Raw genomic sequence first — 6,000 nt, 5'->3', positions numbered from 1 at the left:
CTTTCTTCTTCAGTCTTTTCTGCAAACTCATCAATTCTCACATGTGCACTTTCTATGGTTTTGTGAGTGGATAAGTTTAGACATTTGTATGCTTTACTTCTGCGGGAATATCCTAAAAATATATGTTCATCACCTTTTACATCAAATTTTCCTTTTCTAGATTCTTTCAAGATGTAACATTTGTTACCAAATACTTTTAAGTAACTTACATTGGGTTTGTAGCCATACCATAGTTCATAGGGAGTTTTGTTTGAGTCCTTCAACTGAACTCGATTCAAAGTATGAATTGTAGTGTTGATAGCTTCATTCCAGTATTTGATAGCAACATTCTTTTCAATCATTAGTGTCCTTACACAATCCATAATGGATTTGTTTCTTCTTTCAACTATTCCATTCTGTTCAAGAGTACTAAGGGCTGCTACTTGTCTTTTGATTCCTCTTTCAATGTAGAAATTGTTGAATTCATTTGAGATGAATTCACCACCTCTATTTGATCTTAAGAATTTCAATCTTTTTCTAGTTTCTTTTTCTACTCTAGCCAAATACCATTTGAATTTCTCAAAAGCTTCTGATTTTTCTTTCAGATACATAACAGTCATCATTCTAGAATAATCATCAACAAAAAGAATGAAAAAAATTTCTCCACTGTAAGTGTCTATTCCAATGGGTCCACATAAATTAGTATGCACAATTTCCAAGACATATTCTGACTGATAGTTTTTGCTTTTAAAACTAGTCTTTCCCATTTTACCAATTTGGAAATTCTTGCATAATCCAACATCAAGTTTCTTCAAACTAGGAAGACCTCTTACCTTTCTGAGTTTTCTTATCTTGACCATATTATCAAAGTTTACATGACATATTATTTTGTGCCATAGCCAACTTTCTTCTACTTGAGCAATAAAACATGAGCAATCACCAAGGTCAAGATAAAATAGGTTACCTTTTGTTTGCCTGCCTGATCCAATCAGATTTCCTTGGTTATCCAGTAGTCTTGCCTTGTCATTCATGAATTCTACCTTGAATCCATTGTTGTTTAGCTATGTCATACTCAGTAAATTATGTTTCAGTCCTTCAACCCAATAGGCATTGTCACATACAAGTTCATTGGTTAATGAGATTTGACCTTTTCCTTTTATGCAACAAGGTTCATTATTTCCAAACTTTACACTACCTCCATCATAGTGTTTAAAATGTTCAAACTTATTTTTGTCTCTAGTCATATGGTGAGAACATCCACTATCTATGATTCATGTGTCATTTTTGCTAACATGAGAGACAAGTGTCGTCTTATCTCCTTCATCATCAGATTCATCTTTTACAGTAATATATACTATTTCATCTTCACAATTATCAAAATCTTTAGCCATAAAACAAGTTTTCTTACCTTTGTCTTTGTAGGATTTGTAACCTTTGAATTTCTTCTTGCCTTTGTACTTGTGGCTTTTCTTCTCTTTCTTGCCTTCTTTGTTTGGACACCTAGCAACAATATGACCAATTTCTTCACAAGAAAAACAGATTAGAGGGATTTTACCTTTGTATTTTCCTTTCCTCCTAGAATATTTCTTTGCAAGTAGAGCTTCAACAATTTTAAGATTACTATTAGAAATTTCTTCAATTTCTTCCTCACTTTTTGATTGATTATCTTTCATTTTCTTGCCCTTTTCTTTGAGTGAGAGTTTAGCTTTAAATGCAAACTCAATATTCTTGGAAGCAAGAACATAGTTGTCAAAGTTGTCTAGTTTAAAAGCTATCAATCTTCCTACTAGGGCATTCAAGCCTATCTTGTTATTTGGATCACATCTCTTTTCTTGAATAGTAGACACTTTGACTACATAGATGGGAAGCAAAGTTCTAAGAATTTTACTTACAACAATTTTTTCTTTGATTTCTCCTCTAGATGCTCTAATTGCACTAACACTGGCCTTGATTCTTTCCACATATTTTGTAACATTTTCATCTTCTCTCATCCTCATTTGATCAAATTATCCTCTAAGGCTTTCTACTTTGGTTCTTCTTACATTGTCATCTCCTCTATAGATTTCTTTCAGTTTGTTCCACATATCAAAAGTAGTTTTACAGTCTTTGATCTCATCAAATTCAATATAACTAAGAGCAGATGCAATGTCAATCATCATGATGTTATGGTTCTTCTTCTCAACACTATCTTCAACTGATAATGTTCTAGTGGGAGTTTTATATTCTTCATCAAGATATTTGCATCCTGAATCATTGATGGTAGCCAAAAGAAGCCTCATAACTCTTTTCCATGCTGCAAAGTTATCTCTATTCAACTTTGGAATCTCTCTCTTGTAAGACATCCTGATCTTTAGCTTAGGTCCTTGAAACCTTCTCTGCAAGCACCAAAAGCTCTGATACCAATTGTTGGAAATATAAGAGGAGTAACTAAGAGGGGGGGTGAATTAGTTACCACTAAAATAAATCTTAGATTCCTTAGATGTCAACTATAAAATTCAAACTGGGAAAACTAATTACTGCTGATACTTTGTAAACACACAGAAAATTATTGTAACTTGATAAATGCAGAGTGTGAATTACTTTAGTAAATCTTAAGATGTTATCAGTAATTAATTGCAAGCATGAAAGAAATAACATGAACACATGAGACACTAGGATTTAACATAAAAACCTTCTTTGGGAAAAACCACCAATGTAACTAGTTACTATTTTTCACTCTTTTGAAGTGAACCTTGTTAGGAGCCAACCTTGTTAAAGGTTACAAAACACGTTGTTAGATGTGACCCTATTAAATAATTTAATCACCCTATTAGGAGTGGCCTTGCAAAAGGTCTTGAAACAATTCAATGGAATTGCCACCTTGTTAGAGGACTTACAAATGGTTGTTAAACCAACTCTGTTAAGAGATTTTAATTCACTACTACAATGGTTAGAGAGTAACAATGAAATGACCTGATTGTGATGCAACTGAATTGTTGATTACAGACCTCTGTTCTAGTTCATACTTGATCCTTCCTGATTGAATAACACTTTTTTGCTCCACAAGGGTATCTACTTATCCTTCAAGTTTTCTTCTTCTCTTTTTATCTCTTCAACTCATTCAACTTGCATTTCACACACACTGAAATCACAACATGACCTTTTACTTGTACCTTCCAGATTGTCAAGTCAGCTCAAATACAAATTAGAATAACCAATATTCATCACCTCATTTTGTTAGAATCAATAGGTAAAATAATTAAGCTTTACATGCCAAAATAAGAAAATCCTTTGGTAGCCGACCTAGCTCGGTAGAAACTAATTCTGAAGTGATTTCCTATGTTAACCAACAGAAGCTCAGTTAACACTTGGAACTTACAAAATTCCTTTAGTAACCGAGTGAGCTTGGTTAACATTGACTCTGTTCAACTTTCCCTTTGTTAGCCGAGTGAGCTCAATTAACACTCTTTTCTGCATAACTTTCTTCGTCGCTTGAGTGAGCTCGATAGATATTGCCTTTTGTATAGAGTAAACTTAGGAATGCTTAGTAGACTAGGAAAACTCTCTTCATTGAGCTCGGTATGCATTGACTGTCAACTAATATGACATTTGTGTAACATCAAAGACAACACACAATTAATCAATTGTATCCAACAAGACTATGGTCTATACTTCAAGAAAAATGAGAAGTTTGAGTTGAGAGCCTACACTGATGTTGATTGGACTAGAAATATTGATGATAGAAAGAGCACTAGTGAAGGAGCATTTTTCTTAAGAAAAAGGTTGGTTACATGGACTACCAATAAACAAAACTACATATGTCAATGTACTAGTGAAGCTAAATATGAACCAATTGATTGCTATCACAAATAGAGAGAGCTTTAAAACTAAGGAAGCTAAATGGTAGGAACCATAAATGATAGCTAGCTATTTTAAACAATGTGTTAAAAGGAGATCATATTTTTATGTACATGTTGAATCGGAAATTTTCTAAGATTGTAACTTGATATGATTGGTTGGTTTCTATTGGGATCATTAAGAGAAATTGAATCTATAAGTCAAGGCCAAATTCATATTTATGAAAAGATAGGTAAACCATTTGAGAGTTATTTGCATCTAACGTCACCCAATTTATTTCAATTTATTTTTTATATACATTTGAGACTGACAACTAAAGATGCCTTAAGGGATAACTGTTATGTCACAAATGAACATGTTCGCATTGGTTGATCTTCAAATGTATGTGTGCAAGATTAAAAGACAATTTGATTTCAACCGCACATAGAATGCAAAATGATGCAATTAAGTGTCAATTTCTTTTTAATATACATTTGAGACTGACAACTAAAGATGCCTTAAGGGATAATTGTTATGTCACAAATGAACATGTTCGCATTGGTTGATCTTCAAATGTATGTGTGCAAGATTAAAAGATAGTTTGATTTCAACCGCACATAGAATGAAAAATGAATGCAATTAAGTGCCTTAACATACAAGGACATAAGAAATAACATATTTAGAGTGATAAATGAGGAGTGATGAGTGGGAAAGGGAGCGGGTCTGGAGATTTCAAACTGAGGGTTTCTTATAGATACGGGAGTGTTGTAGGGGTGTCTGAGATTGGTGATGGGGAAGATAACAATGATGATGAGGATGATGATGCGCTTGGTGGTGAGGGAGTTTTTTTTTGTGAGCTTTTGGTGGACTTTTCCCTATTGGACCTAGTTGTCTTATTGTCCTAGTGCTCTCTGTTTGTTGGTTTGAAGGCAAGGGTTTTCTAGACACATCATCTTGATCTTGTGTGGTGTAGTTCAGCTGGGAGTTTTTTCCATTGAGTTGGAACTCATGTTGATTGTGGCCTTCATTGTTTGAGAAGGATGTGTAGAGATTGGGGTTTGGTCTTCGGTACCATTCCTGCTGGTGACAGTGTTGATGGGTTCCTCCAGGGTGTCACTCTTTGTTGGGGGCAACTTTCTTTTGAGGGTTGTTGCTTGATTTTTGTGATGGTTGGTTCCACCCTTCTATGGCTATGGGGAGAGAGGTTTTCCCCTAGATCCATAGCAAGTTGTGATGGTAGCATGGGCAAGGGTAGGGGTATTGGATTTCAAAACTTGTTCCAAGGCTCTCATTCTCCTTGGTTCATCTTACCTTGGAACGACATTTTTTGGATCAAGTCTTTTGGATCCTGTGTCTTCCCAAGCTTTGGTGGGCAGTTTAGCTGTCTACATGGTACTCCTCACTTTTATGTTGGTAAAGACTAGGTTGGGATGGTTCCTCACCCCCTCCCTATGCTAGATGGTATGATGGGTTGCTACCTTTAAGGAAATCTTGGGTTGTGGAGGCTCATGCGGCTTGTCTCTCTTGGGCACTAGTAGTTTCAAGCATTAAGTTCTTGTGCCTTTATGCTAGTTGATCAAGCTTGGGTTTCCCCACTAGTGGGTGGTTGGTTCTTTGTTGGGAAGGCTCTTCATTGTCTTCTCGTTATGAGTAAAATGTTGTTACAAAGGTGGTTGGCTTGGATGTTTGTCTTCGCTCCTTCTCGCATGGCTTCTATGGAGGTGAAGCTTCGCTCCTTCTTGCATGGCTTCTATGGAGGTGAAGCTATCTCCTATTGAGGTGGAGATCTGGTGTGAGTTGTTGGTTGTGGAGGAGACTCCTATTAAGGTGGACATTCTTAAGGCTGCTATTTTTGATAGGTTGGAGGGTTGGTGGTTCCATCTTCCTAACCTTGATGTTTGGTTCCTTGTTGGGAGGGCTCTCCATTATCCTCTCATTATGAGTAAAATGTTGTTACAGAGGTGGTGGACTTGGATTTTTGTTGTTGCTCCTTCTTACATGGCTTCTATGGAGGTGAAGCTATCTCCTATTGAGGTGGAGATTTGGTGTGAGTTGTTGGAGACTCCTATGGAGGGGGACATTTTCAAGGCTGCTACTTGTGATAGGTTGGGGGGTTGGTGGCTCCACCTTCCTAACCTCAATGTTTTGATCTTCTCCCCCCCTGTTTCTGTTGTGGGGGACCCTTTCACTATTGAGGTGGGAAAG

Source organism: Cupressus sempervirens, chromosome 11, assembly GCF_028749045.1.
Source record: "Cupressus sempervirens isolate cs-2001-9-10 chromosome 11, ASM2874904v1, whole genome shotgun sequence".
In the NCBI taxonomy this organism is placed as follows: Eukaryota; Viridiplantae; Streptophyta; class Pinopsida; order Cupressales; family Cupressaceae; genus Cupressus; species Cupressus sempervirens.
The sequence above is the reverse complement of the archived record's forward strand: the minus strand, read 5'-3'. Positions refer to the sequence as shown.